The sequence below is a fragment of the Bombus impatiens genome, unplaced genomic scaffold (assembly GCF_000188095.3).
Source record: "Bombus impatiens unplaced genomic scaffold, BIMP_2.2 scf_0637, whole genome shotgun sequence".
In the NCBI taxonomy this organism is placed as follows: domain Eukaryota; kingdom Metazoa; phylum Arthropoda; class Insecta; order Hymenoptera; family Apidae; genus Bombus; species Bombus impatiens.
Window position 1 is genome coordinate 804,301 of NT_177056.1, and position 21,318 is coordinate 825,618.

At 38.4% G+C, this 21,318-nt stretch overlaps 1 protein-coding gene across 12 annotated transcripts in view; it reads right to left on the reverse strand.

Moving 5' to 3' along the window:
• The window catches only part of LOC100742440 (FK506-binding protein 5-like), a 62,610-nt gene that overhangs the window by 31,557 nt on the left and 9,735 nt on the right, over positions 1 to 21,318 (reverse strand). For 6 of the 12 annotated variants that reach the window (XM_033322401.1, XM_033322403.1, XM_033322399.1 and 3 more), the window contains exon 3: positions 14,656 to 15,760. The exons of 4 other annotated variants lie outside the window; for them this stretch is intronic. The gene's annotated coding sequence lies outside the window, so the exon portion shown is untranslated. The remainder of the gene's footprint in view (positions 1 to 14,655; positions 15,761 to 21,318) is intronic. 2 more of the 12 variants (XM_033322400.1, XM_033322398.1) reach the window with 2 other exon arrangements.

Below are 21,318 nucleotides of genomic sequence, written 5' to 3' on the forward strand. Positions count from 1 at the left end.
TTAAAAGTAGAAAATTCAAGGACGTCTGGAAAGGCTACTTGACGAGCGACGACTGTATTATGTGCAGGTGAATTCGTGTAAAGAACCTCTAAGCAGGTCGTTTCGTAATTGATTACGGGTCTCATTGATGATTGCAATTAAGCTGTTACACGAATCCTTAACTTTTTGCCTACCTAAAAATCTAATCAAATTTAACGTATTATCGTCATAATCTAAGCTAATCTATCTAACTTGATTTAATTTAAGCTAATCTAATCTGACCTGATCCATTTTGAATCAAATAGCATTCAGTCGTACAAAGTGCTTCGAAACTCGAAATTCGCATTAGAAAGTCGAAGACCGAAATTCAGCTGCGCGAAGCCACGGGGACAACGTCTGAATGCACCGGAGGATCTAGATCACGGAGGACGAGGATCGACACGCGAGGCCGCGGGCAATATCCGGTCGATCGATCTACGAGCGGAAACGAGGACCGTTCTCCTTTCAGAAAAGGGATTGTTCCACTCGACTATAACGTAACACGTTCAATCGTCTCGGGAAAATCGTTTTCTTCGAAACGTAGCGAGGGCGAGTTCGTGATGACTCTGTGTGCCGGGACGAAGTCGATCGATCGTTTTAGAAAGTCGAGGATGCGCTCGAGAAGGATCTTAAATCATTCGTTGGCAAATAAATCCTCCGTTGCCGTTACCTTGACACTTAACGACGCTGTTATGAATATTGTAATGTGGTCGAGATTGAAATAGCCATGGAACGGTGAAATGTTAATTTGTTCGAGGAAACGTTTGCAAATTTTTACGCTTTTTACGAAGAAAGATTCTTTCCTAAGACAAAGACAGGTGTCGTTGACGCGTAATGTGAGTTACGACTTAACCCTTAAATCGAAGATTAGGAAATAGAAAATTGAGACGTGCAAGATTAAGAACTAAATCATTTGCTTGATCTTTGCATCGCTGTGTTCTACTACGGTCACTTTCATTATTCCGATTTTATTTTTCTAACGAAAATATATCACGATACATCTAAATCTATCATACGTTAATCTTCTTATACATTTGCTGGCTATTTACTATATTTTACGTTGAAGCGAAGAAAACAGAAGTAGTCCACGATCCATTCATCCGCGGATCTAGAATCCTCGATTCGCAACTCTCGATCTCGAGGCTGATTTATGTATCCCCGAGTGGATTCCGTGTGCTCTAGAAAGATTTTCTCCGTCGATAGCTCGTTCAATCGTTGCGCTTTTACATAAACCGAGGACACAGGTGTTCCTTCAGGGCTAGAAAGAAAGCTACGCGCTCGACTTTTCATGTTTTTGACCGAGTATCGTCGCGATAGCGATCGATTAGGCAAGAAGAACACGACGAAGAGTCGATCGACCCAGCGATAATTAACTGGTTACGTAAAGTTGTAAGAAAGAAGGATGAATCGTCGCGTGGATGAAATTCTTCCCGATGTATTCCCGGATAGAAAATGAATCGACTAGAGTACTAAATATAAATATAATTTTGGATATTTAGGCATGTCTCTGTTATAAAAGATAAATTTCCTTTTAGGAATTTGCTTTCGAAAGCCTAAACTATTTTAATTCGCAGGCCATCAAAATTCTAAATATGTGAAAACCTAAAATATATGTATTCCAATTCTACCTGAATTTCAAAGATTTGACAGCTTAAAATATTCTAATTTCCAGAGCATCCAAATATTTGAGATTTGAAAATACCTAAATTCTCGAACTATCTGAATGCCAAATATTTGCATCCGTAAATTACGCGCGTCTTGCAAAATTCATCGACCATGGAATATCAAGAAACTATTTAGAATTATAACAGCGTTTCTATAACGAAAGATATTTAGAATTGCAATGGGCTATTTAGATCGACATTCGTTCGATCTCGAAATGGACTAGTTACTCTCCCGCATCGTGGGAATCGTACGATTTAGACAAAGACTAATTGATCACTGGCAAACGATGCTGCGTTTGCTTTCACTTTCCATAAAATCGTCTCGAATTGAAACATAACGTCCGAGGAAGGTGGAATCGTGCTACGAAATCGGCAATCGTAGACCAACGCGATGTCAGAAAGAGAATGGAGATTCGCTCTGCTCTCAACCAGCCATCCTTCGAGCTGATTCACTACGATTGCACGTAGAACGAATACGTTGAAAGCGAGGAGATCTGGATCATCGATTGAATATGTATAAACGTTCTAGAAAATAAGAATAAAACCATGTTTTTCAACGAAAAAAATTTCTTCATTCAGCTGTGATATTTTCATACAATTTAACTTCTGAGAATCCAAGGAAATAGTAAAAGTAACGGTAAAAGGACCGGTATAAGTCCTTAAGTCGTTTGTCAATAAAAAAATCAAATTATAAAGAATTGAGTTTCCGATATTCAAATACCCAAGACATCTTAGTTTTAATTGTTTAAGTTACTAACATATTGGAGGCCTCAAAATCCAAATTTCCAAACTAATTGAATCTCAAATATTCCCAATCCATTTAAATTCCCAAATATTATCCTATTTAAGTTACCAAGATATCCAAGTCCTTAAATTCCAATTCGCACTACCTGAATTCCAATCTAAATCTCTAAGTACCTGACTGATTAAACTTTCAAAAACCTACAACTGAGATATTTATCAAATTAAATAATGCGAAGAAAATATTTTGTTCGCCGAACAAGACAATACTCTGATGTGAATCGTAAAGGAACAATGAAATATTATAAAATACGTAGCGACAAGAGAAATTGCGTTACGATAATGTAACTATTTCCATACACAACTCTGCGCGTTATGCTTACACCATGTGCAAGAGCCAACGAAAAGAAAAATGGACGATTGTAACGAAACTTTCGGCTTTCCCCTTACGTTTGATCGAAGCTAGACCCGCTAGACCAGCGATTGCAGACTCAGATTATGTAAATTGTTACACATACAAAACAAATCTCCGTTCTCCGTTCGATCGCTCTTAAATGGCCGATTTGTTGATCGTAGCGCCGATACATTGATACGGTTAACTCGCGTGTGCCTTATTACACTTTCAAAATGCCCGCTGTCGAGGAATTCGAGCGACAATATTTTCAGCAAATGAAATTCGGCAGAACTCTGCGAGTTTATTAACACACAAAGAACGGGATAAATCGATCCTGCCTCGAATAATAATTTCGTCCGTTTATCCGCTGCTTCGGTGTATGGTGCGATTAGATTTTTGAACTCTTGGTTTCTTGGTTCTTTGCAAGTTTCAAATTCGGGGAGCTTAAAATTTTAAATTTAGAATTCCTCGTTTGCTTTGCGGAATTTTAACTTGCACGGTATCTAAATTCCGAGCTACGTACCTGAATTTCAAAATGCCTAAATTCCAAAGACATTTGGTCCCAGGATATTTAAATTCCCAGCTCTCGGTTTGTGTATCTGAATTCGAAAAGGTTTCCGAATTTCTAGATATCCAAATTAAAAAATACCTGGTTTCCAAAGAACATAAATCCATGTAGATACTTGAATTTCAAAATATACCTGGTCAAAAAGATACCTGAATTTCTAATCATTTTGATTCAGAAATTCTCGAATTCTTAAATCCATCGGTTCGTAATATTTATCGCCATCTACATAACCAGATATACTTATCGTTAAAGGTTTTCTGCAACGAATAATTTAATCTGAAGCACAGACCACCAAGCGTAACTCGGAATTCTAATCGCTACGATGTAAAACGTCGAAGAAATGAAATTACACTTCCACCGTGAGTCACTAGGGCCACATCAGCCAACCACGTTAACCGATCATTTATATCTCGCCGCGTTTCCGTGTTACAATAAATTCGCTATCGGGCGATCGCACACAGCGTAACATTATCCATATTTAATGCGCGTCTTTAATAAAACAGAATAAACGATTACGAAACGGTTACGAAAGCTACCGCCCGATGTTAGACTCCGTGAAATGTCAATTTTCTGCTCGCACCGTGATAAATAAACTTATTTACACTTTCGATCTTGCAACATTTTTCCCAATCGAACTGAACGTTATTATAATTCACCATGATCGCATAACCATGTCACCATAGAATCGAATATTTTTATTATTACGAGACTTCGAACCTCGTTTATTTTACTATGCACGTGTGAAAATTGAACAGGCTATAAATCGATCGTCCGTCCTTTCGCCAGACACTTTCGAGGAATTCATTAGAATTCGTTAGAAGTGTCGCGGCACGCTTCGATCGCATTTCGATGCATTCGACAACGAAATAGGGAAACAAATCCTGCTACAAATCTGTTCAACGTAAATCAGTGTCAACTGTTTTGGTGTGTTACAAATTTTACCAATTAGATTGGTCTATTAGTAAATGAAATACTCTCCTTTTTCACATGTATCTTTCACCATACGTGTAAATTAGAATTCAAAGTAATTACTATACGTATTTTAGTTGATCCTACATATTCCACGGTATCGTCATAGTAATAGAAACGTATAGAAATAATGTCAATGATACTGTAATACAAAGTACATATGCAATGACGAGCTAATCGTCAACGGATCGATATGTAAATGCCACGATAAATACAATGACGTGCCAGTAGCACGTTTCTCGTAGCAACTGTGTATGATCTTTCGATATGGAGAAAATATTGGGTTTTTAGTGTCCTAATTTGACTTTAGGGTTTGAGGGATTGGATTTTTACTGACATTGGGCGTTACCTCAACATGAATTCTCAAAGCGATTACAGAGTCACTTTCTCCTTTTTGAAAAGGCCGGATCGATGATGTCAATCGTAAAGAATATCGAACTCTCATACGATACTGTAAATTTCTCTTTACGACTGTAGCCGAAACACGTTCGATCGTTTCAGCGACGTTTACATGTTGTTACAAAGTACTGCACGCCCACGTAACGCCGGTGTAAACGAGGTCGTGTGTAATAGACAGAGTTCTTCAGAGCCCAGCTCGCTCTTTGCTTTCTTCTATTCCATACTTTGCCGTCTTCCGTTACCCATTTCATTTCGCTGATCTTGGAATTGCTGCGCATCTTCTAGTGATACGTTTAACCAGATGAATCAGAAGTTGCAGGATAGTTACGAAGCATTCCGGGGTCAAGAGACTTTAAACTTCATAATCGTGAAATCTTATGTTCCTGCTAAAGGAACCTCGCGGCTATGTAATCTGGCCATGATCGTCACAGAGCCACAAAATGTAGGCCGTTGTTGCAGACCGTACAGAAGCTTTAGGCTTCGAACCTTTAGCAAGAAATGGTACTGCATTTAGACTATTTGAAAGTTTAACGAATTTCACGCTTCTGCCGTGCTAACGCAACTAACAGCTAACATTTTTGGCTGCAAGCTTTTTTAACTCAAATTGAAGGGGTAAAATCAACCCTCCAAATGTCGATACCATAAGCCTTCGCCAAAGTTAAGATTAAGATTTGGACGACGGTTGGATGATTCCATAGCCGGGTTGCAAAATGCATAAAATTTTGTTTGATTACAGTACCCATGTACACCGATGTTTTCGCAATAAAGAATGTAATTTTTCATTGTTAAATGCACAGTCGCTGTATTTTTTCAAACTAGCAGCTTCATGGTGCCGTGCGCTTAACAGAAATACTTTCACGAATGATCGAATGAGAAGAAGCTTCTTCGATACCCATCGTATTTCTGTCAATGTCTATTTTGTCAGATTAGATCGACCAGCCAAAGGAATTCGTCCGAAATCGACAACGAAGGAAATGAAATCCTCGTAGCGGAGAATGGAGTTACTGTAGTGTATCGGTGTATACACAGGGTATCTCATTGAAATCGAACGTCTAGATTATTTTCATTGTTATCGACGATAAAATAAGATAACGTAAACCCCTGTTAATAATTTTCAGGATGTTTTTATGAATTAACTTTTTTTTTATCATAAACTATACATTTCTTATAAAATGATAGAAAATATATTATTACTATGCAAAGGATATCAGTGGCCTTAGATCGCTCTTCAAGATAATCTTGCGCGAACAAACTTTTTTCAATAGTTTCAATAGCAGTGAAAGTATCGGAGATACTTAATTTCAGCGAGACACTCTATATAGCAAACGAGAAATGAATTCACCCAGCTATCTTCGAATCGCGAAACATCTACCGAATCTATTAACATCGAATAGAACACAGATGTCTCCGTAAAAGAGATATCGCGTTAGAAACGAGATTGAACGATTAAACAGAAAATCTGATCGGGTCTCGATCGCTATTGACGTCTCATTTGCATTACAAATCAGTCTTTCCCACTGTAATTTTCGTACCTCCTTGTTCGTTATAAAGGTTAACAGCTCAATTTTGAGATTAACTGATTCAAGATTAGTACGTGAAGCAGTTAAACGTGAGATAATTACAAGTTTGGACCGCAAAAGATTGTTATATTTTCTATAAATAAATCATGTGGCGGAAGATATAGTACATATATATATATTATTGTAAAAAGTTATAACTTATAGTCAGTTCGTAATAACGATGCCACGATCATTTTAGAAATCAATTTTCTTGAAAACGAAACCTGCTACAAGAAAACTTATTCCACATTTTCGACTCGATTTTTTCAAAAGGATTGCATTTCACGAATTAAAATATTGTTACATGTCTTGCCGAGAGAAAGCTGTTTACTCTCAGAGACCATCTGTAGAGAACTAGAACTTTGTTAGAAAAACGTAATACTCGAGCTAGTAAGAAGAACGAAATCGTCGGTCTCCGTTAATCTTCGTTGAAACGCTGCTCGATTAACGTGTTTGGTTCGATTCAGTCTCAAGTAGATTCACCGAGGGCTCTGACGTTTTCCATTTTCTTTGACGGCTTTATTGAATGGAGCAGGCGTAACGATGGTGAAACTGTGCCTCAGCTGTTGAAAGTCAATCTGAGAGTTGAAACTCGAAAAAAGAAGCTTACGAGTGAATCCAGATGAAAAGCAGAGGTACAAGGCCGGAGGTACATTGCATTTTGTAATGCCTGATTCACGCTGCACGCTTCGCTGTCCTCGAAGCAGCTCAAGCCACGTTCACGCTTGCACGGATCATTGATTCGATCTTCGAATGTTTCGTAAAAAATTTTCTCACAAGTCCCAGCGATAAATTAACAATGATAAATTCGACGGAGCTACGTTTTCGAGAAAATTGGATCTGAAATATCGCAAGTTAACCAAGCGAACGCGTATTTGACAAATTTTCAAACCCGGTTTTCTCAAAAACGAGATCTCCATCGAGAAAACATTATTCCATATTCTCGACTCATTTTTGTACATGAAATAATCTCCAGCTCGAGCATTTCATCTCGCGTCCATGAATCTTGCTTCAGTAAGAAAGACAAATAAAATTTCACTAAAACTAGGTATGCAAGATTTCAAAATCGCGAACTATATTACTCATTTAGATCACGTGTATCTATATGATTATATAATAATTTATACAATTATATAACGGCAATTAGCCAACCATACGATAAAATTATCGTTCAAAACCCGTTGATTTCGAATATTTATATAAGTGGTGGTAATGAAGTGTAAAGGAAGAAGTTTTTTCTAACTGCGGTTTCGAGAACGAAGAAGAAAAGGGGCAAAACCATGGAATGCACAGTGAGAACCGTTCTTTCCGTAATACGATACATTCGGGAAAGTACCACAATACATTTTGCCGAGTAAAAACCGACTTACGTAACACGGTATCGATTATCGTTAGAGAGTTATCGATCGCGAACGGATAGAACAAGAAAAGCAGGGAAAAAAGGAATGCAGCACTTTTTGTACACTTTCTAAGTGCATTGTGGAAAACTCTCACGATATTGGATAGTGTGAATTCATCGTCTGGTCGAAGAATTGCGAACACGAATAGGTACGAGGAAGAAAAGATTCGCGAATATTAGTGATTTTGCGATAGAAGGAATTTTTAAAATATTTTACTATTTGCAGATTAATAATATTTTAGGAATTTGTTATTGAAAAGTAGGAGAATTCGAAATGAGAACCAAAGAATTATAAATATCAATTCCAATGCAAAATTTCTACAAAAGATTCGTTTAAATCTGAGAAGCAATTTTCTGTATCGATTAGTTTTCAATAAAATTGTAAATCATCTTTCACACATCGAACGACAAATTCAATTTTTTCAATCGATTTTTCCAGCTTTCCTGTTCACGTTACACGTTTTTCCGAAGGAGAAGTGACGGTGTCTCGCGAGGAAATGTGAAGTCGATACGCGTCGATCGTCATCGCCGGGTAATCAATAGTCGCTGACTGGCTTGCGATTCGTGGATAACTTGGCGAGTGACAAAACTCGGTATTTTTCACCGTATTATCTAAGACGCGAATTACGAGGAAAGCAGAGCAAAGAGTAAAACCGTCGTTCTCGAATCCGCGCATTTGCATATTACTTCGAGTACTCGCGCCTTATATTTTTTATTTCTTTCGATTACCCAAGAAATCCTGTTCCGAGTCGTGTTTTACGTAATATCCAGCCAGACGAGAAGCTTGAAATATTTGCTATATACTATTATGTAGATCGCTCGAGATTTTATCAAATAGAATTTATAATCCAAAGACTTCAGAAAATTATAATCTTTATCAATGCGATAAAATAAGATAGTCCTTCGACGATCTTCGTATATGGAAAGCTCTAGTAATGACACTGCGCGAAATCCAGCAATTTTCTACCCTCTAATCACTATATCTCCGCAAGCAACAAATTATTTTACATTTTCTACGATCCCCATACATTAACTAAACAAGTTGCTACAAGAGTCAACTGTGATACGTATCCAACTACGGAACGCGTAATTGCAAAAGGACGCAGGATAAATAGAATTTATCAAATAGTCTCGATTATTTTATACGTATCAAGCCCACAGCGTGCAATTGCAAAAAGAAAGTAGAATATAAAGCAGATCAGGCTCGAGTAGATAATTATGACCGAAAATGTAGAAAATAAATAGGGTTTATTGATTGATATCGAGCATTTTTCTCGTTCACGGTTGGCGGTCTTACGCACGATTACCGACCTTTAGAAAGAATGCAGACATTTGAACAAGTGGTTATCGAAAACGAAAGCTAACTGGTTACCCGGTTGTCCAGCAACTATCGCTTCTGGCGGTTCTGGTCTTCTTGTTGCCGCGCCGCAATGGCAATATCCTACTCGATAGTCCAAGTTTCTCTGTTTCGATTCGGAAACACACAGCGAGCTTTATGTAACTGACTGGCACAGTGAAATGTCAGCCATTTGTTGTCCAATCTTTTCACGCGGTTTTCTAAAATTGTCGCGTGCCACTTTTTCATCGTTAGGATGAAATTAACGACGCTGTTTGTTTAGGGAGAAATTTCTGTCGCTATTATATTACAACGACTGTTACTGGTGTTGTTAGTGTTGATAGCGATTATTAAGCATGAATAATTTCTTTAAATTGACACAAGCAATTTTCTATTGAAAGCAGATTGACGTGACCACAGTAACGTTTTTTTTTAAATGGAATATCTCTGCAACTATCGTAATTTCTTTTCTGTCGTCGGAATTCCTGTTATTAGTCGTTTCTCGCAGTAATTGGAGCAGTTAGACTGCGGATATTTATGCAAATTCGTGTTACCGAGAGTATAATTTAAAAAGTGCAGGCTCGTAAGAAAAGCGTTTTTCCAAGCACCGTAGAAAGCGCCGTACTTTGGACATTTTACCAATATACCGATTGAGGAAGCATAAATAACCATAAGAATTCTCAAGACTATAATCGACACACGATAATTGAATGTAAATCATTAGCGTCTGGGATCGATAGGATTTTAACACGAGCAATATTCATCTTTAAAACGAGACCAGTATAAATTCACGAGAAAGCTCATTAATTGGGCTGTACGATATCCAGAAACGGTTTTCATTAATGAAAATCGTTTCTCCTATGGCGGATCGTTCGATAATTCAACAGACGATTCACGGTTCTAAACCGGTTCTACGAGTGTGGTCCAGCCGGAGAAAGGCGTTCATTCACGGCCCGAACAATAAATTATTGTGTCGAATTGAACCGCATAAATTGAAACGGCGAACAATGGAATTTACGCTATCCCTTCGATTACGTGGTTCATTGTGTTCCGCCAGTCACAAAAGAAACCAAATACACGCGGGTATATGGCGCGAGATATGAAATGGGTAATCACCGATAAATCGAAAGCTATCCCGTTGAGCTAACCATTATCCGAAAGCATTTGGTGATTAGAAAGATGAATAATATTCAATTTTCGTCCCTTTTTAGTTTAATACGCACTTTGACAAATCTCTATACGCCATAGATTGGATTAAAATTCTTCGATGACAAAATTTTCGTATTATCGAGAAATTACTTTCCAGTTCAAGAAATTGTAGCTACTATCAAAGCTTCATTAGAATTGATGAAAATTCGTTAACTCTCTTTTCGTGGCTCATTCTCATAGGTTTTCTCTTTCAAGCACCTTTTGCGACACGCAGAGATTACGTTGAGCTTAATCCTTGTTAATAATATCGTTATAGCGTTATTATAGAATACTAGCAATATTATTACCAAAATTACCGATATCAAATTACTATAATTTTCTACGCGCAGGAACCATTATAGTTCTGGTCTGAACCAGCGTGAGCGGGTCGCAGCAATCACGGGGCATGCTAGTTGTATCACTGCAGAAATTTCACTATCGTCGTTGTATTTACTATATCTATTCCTCGTACGTTCTATATCACCGATAATAATATTATTATAATACAAGATCATGAAAATACAATTATCGATCAATTTTCATATCATTCGCTTTTACTTTTCTCCTTGCATGTATGTACGTGTATGTATGTACGTTTCCACTGATCGACCTTCTATCTAATTACATTTTTAAATGAAAGCCAATTACCCATTGAGAAAACGAAACGAAATACATAAAACCAGTTTGGATAAAATACTGCCATAATTCCTTATGACAACGAACCGATCCTTGGATCGTAGGCGAGGCAATAAACTTGCCTGCTGGAAAAATTGCAACAGGATTTTCCTCGTAAAGATCCAGTGATCCACTAGGATGTATGGCATTTAAATAGACGTTTCACGATGTAGGCTAAAAAAATCGAGAATTGTTCGCGGCGATCCGCTATCGCTGGTTTCTAATTGGTAGAAAGCACCAGCTGCCAGTGATTCCATTCTTTTTCTTGTTTCGCTCGAGCAGGCGGCGGAAAGAAGGCGAAAGAAAAGAACAAAAGGACGATAATCGGCGAGAGATCCAGTCACTGATTCGATCCTCGATGACAATGACCTCGACCCTTGGAATTTCGAAACTTTCCAATATTTCAGCGACTAATTTTTGAAGGCCGAAATGGTGAATCAATATGCTATAATTATCATTAAAGTAATTAATTATCTGATATAAAAAAGTTGCAAAAATTCCTCAAACGTGTTAATAAGTGAGTTTACAATGGCTTTGATATCGAACATTCCGATGAAACATCGATCAGCAACGTTAGCTCTATTTGTTATTGATTCGCGAGATTTATTACAAGCGATTTGCAATCCAGATCGCGTTTCTCGCGGCGCGAGTAAGAAAGCACTCCTGCTTACGACGTTATCTAACAACGAGAAATCTAGTGGTTCCGTTTCACTTCATGGTAAGGTACCATAAATCAAAGCAGCTCGCGTATTATCTTCGCTATCGAAGGCAATGTCGATGCCCCGTTCTAAATACGCGAATAAATCCACGGGATGTAAACGACTAGCATGGCGATTATAGAAATCGACTGAACGTTTTCCTTGATTATACATTGCCTAGGAATCGCACGCTTCCGAAATAAATCGATTTTAATCACTTATCCGTGGCTGTCGTTACTTTCGTTCAGGCTTTCCTCTATTTCCTTGCAAATTAGGTAAATGACATTTTAAAAGTCAAAACAGGATCAAAGTGGGATGAACTTTTGCTCATTGAGTAAAGATTCGATTCGGTCGAGGAACGTCGATACGAGATAATTTAATTTAAGATAACAGGGTAATCAAGAAAATGTGATTAAAATATACTGCTAAACATACCGCTAAAATACTACTACAAGCATACCTAGATAAAAGAATCTCCTAACGTTCGTTCAAGTCAAACGAAACCCATCACAGCTACCGAACTTTCATTCTATTCATTCAACTCTAAGAACTCTAAAAAGAATAAAAGAAGAAAAGTTTCTAATTGCTCTTTCCAAATAAATTCCCCTGAAAGAGCCTACGTCATCGACTTTGATTTGCGCGTGGCGTCTCTCATTTCACGGCTCCAGGAAGGAGAGATGCTCGTTGAATTGTCTTCGCGTGGTCATCAATCAGTGACACCGCGGAGGCACGCTTTCTTAATGCCACGCCGCCGTCGCAGCTCGCTAGACAAAAATAAAGATTCCACACCGCTGGCCGTAGAGGGGATTCCCTTGCGCAACAGGTGGCTAACCTGACAAGCGGACCCTACCCGCGAAAAAATCCCCGTCAGACGGCGCTATCCTGACGTACGCGTCGATAAATTAACGCTAGAAGTAGCGATGATTAAAGCGATCGTGTATTTGCATCGAAGACATAGATACGTAAAATATGTGAGAAAGTAAATAGCATAAACGAAGAAGTTCTTTGTTAGAATCATTAGAAGTAGTATACGTAAATGACAAGATTAAGAAAAATACACTTCCTTTGTTGGTATTAAAAATTGTTACTTTTGGCCATTGCATTGCAACGCTTCGATTAGCGTCATCGTTAAACTAATGCGATCTCGATTCTCGAGTAAGCAGAGGCAAAGTCCAGAGACAGTTCCGCGTTAACTTAACGTGTCCTTTTTACCGATCGAAACAGCATTTATGCAAACACGATCTCGCTAGAGATCACTTCTAGAGCAACGTGGTGTAACTGATTGCTTGGTACTTCCCTATGGAAAATCTGCACTAATGTCGGCTTCTGCTAGATTCAAACGTGGTAATTTAGAGATGTGGCGTTAAATTTATAGTGGGTACTACCGGTAATTGGTTTAAGTTCTGATACTTCAGGAAGCATTCAGCTGTTCCAGTATATTGGCAATATGGTGTTCTAATGGACGTGTGTCGAGATTTGTGGACTGTTTTGTAACGAAGTCTGCGAGGAAGTGAATCAATGATAAGTAGAAATTCCTTATGGGATCCGCATAGTAATTTAGAAATTTTTGTAAGCTACTGTGTGTCGAACATTATCACAACAAGGAAATGAAGCAATGATAGAAAGGTAATACTGACTTTTCGTAATCGATTCTGGGACCCGCGTGGCAATTTCAAAATTTTTGTAGGCTATTGTGTGTTTTATGCGAGACTGATCGAAATTGATGAAACGTTTTATGGGGAAGCTTGCGAAAAAATGAGATAACAATAATTGAAATTCTTCATACTACACATCTATAGCTTATTGTAGGACTCGCGTGGTGATTCAGAAATTTCTATAAATCATTAGGTATTGAATATTATCAGTACGTAGGTGGTGTTTAGATTACTCTTTGGTACGGAGAATTTATGAAGTATTTTATGGGAATGCTCGTGACGAAGCGAAGTAACGATGATTGGAAAGAACGACGTTGGCTATCTGCGGTTGTTAATTTGGGAAACTTAATGGCCCATTAAATACCTAACACGAAATTTGATAGTGTCGAGATTTATAGATAATTTCGTTTAAGATGATCGCGATGAAACACGTAAGAATTATTATATATATCTAATTCGGTTATCAGCGTCGATTAAAAATATTGTCCTACCAAAAAATGTCGAACGAAATATCCCAAGAATTTCAAGCATGTTGACGTCAGCAACAAACAATAAATTACACCAACAACGCAATTTGGAAATACCTGGAAGCTATGATGAGTATATTCCAGTCGTTTAAAGGTGTAACAATAAAAATTGTACCGATCGATCTAAGTCCATTATTTAAACCAGGATTTCTCCGTTATTCTTGCCAGTATATGGATAACTAATGATTATACTAATTTTGAAGTCTAATGGAATTCTCTGTACAAATTACCATAAGTAGGGACGCACATTAATAACTCGCTTGTCTATAAATACTGTTGTATTATAATGCTCAGGTGCTCGTAATGCTAGCAATTAAGATTAAAATCACGGACACTATTTTCGAAAGCCTTTTGCGTTGAGATCCAGGTGTTCTGGACGAAAGAAATGGAAGAAAATCGTTCAGAAAGTTACTCAACCCTGACTAATGTACGAACGAATCCCAGTAATCGGTTACTCATCTAGTAATTAGTCAAGTCTAAGCTGCGTTTTGAGACAATAATAATGAAGTTACAAATTGTAGGCTGCAGACTTCTCTTTTATAATTCAAAACACGGAAAATCTATCAAGCTAACGAATTTCTATTATTACGATCGTTAAATGCATATACACCGTTATGTAAAAGTTTCCTATCACATAGATTCTTCATTGTATGATCCAAAAGCGATATTTTAACGACTTGAAACCGATATTACGAGTAAAAAAATAGCAGTGCAAAAAAAAATACTATCATGTATTTATAAGGTATTAGTTGAGCTTCTTTAAAGTATCGCTACATGTACCATATCCATTAAAAATTGGTTATTCTATTAATTAAGTTGTTAAAATCAAGGTGAAAATTCTGAATGAAAAGGAAAATCGACGAACCTGAGGTGTCCTGCGCGACTCTCAATCCTTCAGGATCTTCTAGGGTTCTTTCAGCTGTTGTTCTCCCTGGGGATGTTCTCCTCGACAGAACGAGCTATCTGCCCCTGGAAGCACGCAGGATCTCGCGCATGTTACCGCACCGGACTCCCTCACAACGTGCACGAGTCATTCTGTGACACCCGCGAGTCCCTCATCCCCGTAATCGATCCTCGAAACACCATCCAAACCTCTGTGATCCGTCCCTGGATATTACCTTCTATTCACCTGAGTATCGTCACGAGTAAACACTTTCTCCCTCTCCCCTTTCTCTCTTTCTCTCTCTCTCTCTCTCTCTCTTTCTCCCTCACTCTCTCTCGCGCGCTCTCTCTCTCTCTCTCACACGCAGACACGAAAATAACCGCGATTGCACAGAACACGTCGACGATTATTTCTTCGAGTCACGAATTCCTACTGCGGCACGTGCCACGATCGGTTTCCAAACACCTGGAGGCCGACTCTGGATCAAGACTCTAGCAGCTAGAGTGTCTTGCGAGCTACGGTCGATTCCATGTATTTTAGAAAAAAGATGATGATTTCGTTAAAAGACGAAGCTTGATGTCTTGGTACCATAGACCATATTACGTGGATCATTTATTACCTATCACTTTTCAAGAATCTTTTTCAGAATTAACGGAGAACGGTAAGAGCACTGGTGAATGGGGTTGGAGGTAGATGAGAATGGGGAAGGGAACGCGGGAAATTCAAGGTTTCGAGTGCACGAGGGAACACACACGGGTGAAGAACACACGTCGAAGATTTGTCAACCTCGCTCGGTGGAAGCGGTCGTCAGACTAAAGTCGTCGTTCCACTGGAAACCGAGTACGTGCATGGCTTTCTTATCCCTCCTGTCAGCTCGAAATCTGTTCCTTCTCTCTCCTGCTCGGCTGGTTTGGTCGAGTTTCTCTGTTGCGCTGAGGACAGGCCCGCTCGTTCTCTCCCTCTCTACGCGGCTCTGTCACTCGGTCCAGAGTGGAGGGGAAACCGAGTCCAAGGATACGGTGGACAGCCAGGAAAAATTATTCGGACGCTTTGGAAACGGGGCTTTCGACGTCCATCGAGCTCTCGTCTGTGGGTTAAGAAAATTGGCAAGTTTCTTTAGAGTATAGGCATTTTTCAGGTATTTTTTTTTAGACCGCAACTTCTCCAACTTTTACGCGTCGAAAATGGTCATTTTTCGCGACCCACGCGAAGATTACACAAAGTGTCGAATTGCTGTCGACAGTTGATAAGCGATCCAAAGTTGATCTGATGCATAGCGGCTGCGATAAGTATTTGTACAAACATTATGGCTCAATTTCTAAGTACCTAAAATAAAAATTGACAAAATGACAAAAAAGTTAGGATAAGTTATTCGAGGATGGTAGTATTAAGTAGATTTTTAATAAAAATATCAAAGCACATTATTGATTGTCACAAATAATCGTAAATTAGTCCTTTAACTCCTTGCGAAATAAATTAGGTGTTATATGTAAATCAAAATAAAATAATTATTTCATCCAGCACATGTACGTCATAATATTGTATTTATTTAATGATATTTTTAACGATACTGATTTCATTACGAAAGTACTTTTTCACAATTTTTAGAATCATCGTTTCGCTCGAATAGGAATAGTAGTATAATCTTTCATAGTTGATTATGAACATAGTTTCTTCGTAGTTTCGAGCAACGTTACCCAAATTCAACTGCGACAAAAGTAATATTTTCTTTCGTAAATATGGAGAAACGTAAAAGGAACTCGTTATTCGATATAAATGCAGCAGAGTGCAATTCTAACACCTCGACTTGCTAGAACATTAACCTTGGAATAAAAAGAATACATTAACTTGAAAGGAACTGTATCTGCATCCGCTGCGATGGAAAGTAATTATCGATCAAGATCGAATTCTCAAACGGAAGAAAAATTCGCCACGTGTAAAAATAAATGAAACATTGTAAAGTCAATAATAAATCACGAGAAGAGAATAAAATCGTTTTCCTCGTATTAAAATTGGAATTTTCACTGTAATAAATATTGCCAAAAATCGTTAACTAATTTGTCACGCGCTAACCACATGCTCGATGCATAACGAGGTGAAAGAAGAGAAAGGCCAGTAAGCAGATTAATGTATCGCCCTGTAACGCAGCGTAACATCCTGTAACGCAGCGTGTACAATGGCTCATGAAAGTATTCAAATACGTAACCATAGAAAATTGTTCGGAAACTTTCTGTAACTTCGTCGATACTTGCAGCAGCATAGGGTTTAGCCGACGTACGTTCAATTTCAGGTCTAGTTTAACACTGTATAGCATGAAATGATACGATATAGCGAGTCGTTTTCGTCTCGACACCCACTATATCATGGATAAAAAATGTAGGGTCTCGTTTAAAACAGTCAGTTTGATCTTAAAATCTTTCCCGTCACTTTACCCACGCAAAAATTATTTATACCACATAATGTCTCCTTTTGTTATCATATAACTTTGAAATGGCCCGCGAGATATTCCAACTTTCTCGTTTAAATGTAACAGCCGTATTCAACGTTAGGAAGATTTACGATAAAAGTATGAAATTTCATTATCGTGACGTTAACGTATGATCGGAATATCCGTGTGACTTTTCTACGTGAAATAAATGTTGATCGTGGGATGAATATCGCATCGAGAGTCTCATAATTCGGAATAGGGGTAGTTTTAAGGCTAAATGTGAACTGTAAGTGTTCAAGTACTTTGAAAAGCCTCTGTATATGAATACAGGCTGCAAATATTCGTGAAGCGCGATTTTGGGATTGTAATTTCGTACTCGAATCGGTATCTCCTCCTCTGCTTGGAAACTTTCTACACGCAGCTACCTTGAAGGATCGAGAGCAATTGAGATATAGATTAATCAGCTCTGAAATGTATTAACGAAATCGTCAATTATAGTGGGTGGGCGTGGTCCAGACGTCATAGCGATCTTTTTATTCCGTGCTTACGAGACAGATGTGGTAATTCGAATTGGTGGGCCTTGAAATTAAAAGTTCTATCGAACTTTGTACCTTTATTGCCTAACAAAACTCATATGCTACGGTTTCGTATTTGAAATTACGCGTTTCTATTGTATAATACAGAAGCTATCGAATTAGCAATCTTCTGATTAATCAGCGCGAAAAGAAATCGGCGACGAAACAAACGAATTGAAATTCCAAAAAATTGCAATTTTCCAATTAATCCACGTGAAGGGTACTAAATTCTAAAACAGTCGACCAAAAGTTCGCAATTTTCCAACCATTCTACTTGAAAATGTGCAAATGATAAGAAAGCTTCGTTAACGTTATTGGATTGTGCCGTTCTACAGTCGCGAACGCATACGCAATGCGTATGATTGATTGACCGAAGAACAAAGGTTCTCGGACGACGAAGAAAAAAATTCGATCGCACGGCATTGAGATAGCGGGTTGGAATTCCTACTTTTCCCCGTGCTGTTGTACGAGAACGACACGAAAATAGAACAGACAGGAAGGCGGAGAGAAAGAGAGTGCCGCAACGAGAGCCCCCAGAATCAGCTGAGAAAAGTGCGAGGGAAAAGTGAGCTGGATGGCCTTCGCGACAATTCACTCGTTACCTCTTGTTTCAATTCGCGCCGTTCGAATTCACCTCCGCCGGCTTTCCGTCAATTCTCGCCGATCGATTCGAAAGCTACCGCCTCCTGACCATTTTTGGACAAAGCTACATTGCTTAATAAACACGCAATATCTCATAATTAAACTGTGGATATTCGTACAAATTTATATTTTTACGAACGCAACTATGGAAATGGAACCTAAATAGAAATTTGTCTCATCGGCTAAATATTACAACGAATATTCGGAGTATTTTACACATTTCTGTATATTATATGTATCCCCTGTGTTTTGGCACGATCAAAAGAACAAATGCCCTGTTTATTCGTAACTAGACTGCGGGGATATTTATCCAACGATTTATATTTTGATGAATATAATAAATTTAATAAATGGAACTCGGGTAGAAAATTGCTTCGCCTACTAAACGTTGTATCGTTGTAACGTTGTATCACGCGTATTCTGTGCGTTTTAGCACCTTTTATTTTCCAAAATTTAAATGCATAAAAATTCGCGGTCTATACATAAGAAATTCGGTGGAGATATTAACCGCATTTTTTATTTTCCTCGCGAATATTCGTAGCTGCTCTATGCTGGTCGAAATTTATGCCAATTCGGGATCTCTCTCGGAAATAATCGATATTCCATATGTGGAATGTCGCAGACACGAAATCCAACTTGCTGTAACGTATCTTTAATGAAATACGACTGATCGAAGGCCAATGGAAAGAAAAACTGGTCGGTTTTTATTGTTAAATCCTAATCGATGTAAATCTTCGCACGATAATGAAATTTATGAATGCTCGATCAAGGAAGTGAAAGGTTTTATAGGAATGGAAACTGAATTCTTTCGTAATTGGTCAAAGATGCATCTGTGCATCGAACGAATCGGAAAGATCACAAGGGAATAAGAGCGTGGCGGATAAAGGCGGATCTCGAGCGTGTCTGTTATCGATCCTGGTAGACATCCATCGATCGACCAACGATCTTCAAATTATTCAGGAAATTCTTAATTTCTTAACGATATAAGAATTAAACTGATCGGATAAGAATTTTAATTCTAAGGTACAAAATCCAATTACGATCTCCTAGGAATTTCCGAAACTTTAATTTTTCTGAACCGATCTCCTCTGTATAACGCGATCGAATTAATCGAATCAAAGGAACTCCATTTCGCAATTGCATCCGCAGCTATATAGAAGGAAACAATTCTCGGGATACGTAAACTAAAAAAAGAAGAAAGAAACATGTAACACTTTCGGTCACTGAAAAAGAGGAGATAATAACTCATAATTATTCAGGATTTAAAATTGCCCGTCATTATTCTATCAATTGTGTGATTTATTTCAGAAGCGTGTTGATATTCTGATATTATTTCATCGGTGTTATCAACTTTCCTGGAGATCTGTCGACACCGTGATCAAGCCCAATTAAGACGACTGTAGCGTAATTAAAATATCGAGTGGCGTGGCCGTTCTAATTATTACACAAAGCCGATCTTAACTCGGCTAATGTCTGCAGCGTAAAAAGAATCCGATCCTTGGCGGCTGCAGAAATCGGTGTTCTGGCATACGACGATCGTATTAAAGCTGGCAACTGGCAGAGAAAGGCGGCCACCCACTGCTTACACAACGCTTTGCTCCAGTTATTAGTATGTGACTCTTTCGCGGATCGGCCTGACGAACCGTGGATCGACAGGATTGTCATCCATCTTAAAGAACGTACGGTGACTCAGGAACACCAAGTTTCTACTTGTAGACTGAGAATCATCCTAACTCTAAATTGATTTATAATCATTAATTACGAATTCCGTATTTAAATATACTAAGAAACGAATAAGTTAAATTTCAAACTAACAATCACAGTAATTAATTATAGGAATATGCAATGCCAAATTTATACTTTGTAAAAACTAATCTATCGTAACTAATTTTTGATCGCCCGATTAAACGAATTTCACACTAACAAATAACTCGATTAAGTTAAATCCCAGACTAATCTCCCACTCGCCAGATACCAATGATCGATTATTGCCGATTCATCGGCTCTAACAAGAGAAAGGTACAAGCCAACGCAAACCGAATTAAAACGTTTCTAGTTTCAATTAAATCATCAAAAACGTTGTACTATCCGCTCCGCGTGAAATTTCAATGTCATCCGAGCGATTGATTAATGAACGTCGTCGTGGCCGATGAAAGTGTTATCATTTCACAATGCCACGTAACAGAGGCCGCCATTGTCAGGCTGGTTATCTACGTGCTACCAGAACTGACTGCCACAACAATACCAGACAAGCGATAGTCTCTGCATAATATTAACGCCATTCTCTGTCGTAACTTTATTATCGGCTGGCCTGCCTACAAATATCGTTGACCCATAGAGAACCGTTCGTAATTACCACGGACACCCGCAATTTCCGCCTCAACCCTTCGTTCCGTTCGAATAAGAATTAATTCGCCGGGAATAAGCCGTTTTATGGGGGAGACCGGCGTTTTCCAATTTTGCAATTTGCGTACAAAGTTAGGATTTCTGTCAGGATCTCTTCTCGAGAAATATAATTGTTTGTAATAAACGACCACATCTCTTTTATCGATATTTTATAATTTGAATGCTTCTCGTTGTTTGCTTGTGCTCTTTCGTTAAATTATTTCTTCGCCAATAACACGCATGAAAAATTTGATCGATAGAACGACGCAGTCATTTGCTTACGCAAGTGCGTTTTGCAATTTAGTCGAAGAGGCTAACATTGAATACGTGCGACGAATTAAATCACGCATAAACGTATGCGCGCATATTCGCGAATAAACAAGAAATGGAAATAAAAATTTCTTCAATCACGGGGTTTGTTCGAACGAAAGTACGATCGATCGAACGACGAGTTTAAAATGCAATTTACGGACGGCGCACGCGAATCGCCGAGCAGTTAACCTTTGATAATTATCGAACTGAAACGCTTCCGTCGAGAAAAATCCTCTAAATGTCGCTGGCCACTCTCTCCCCCTTTTATCGCAACGTTGCATCAGTGATTACGTGTTGGTCGAC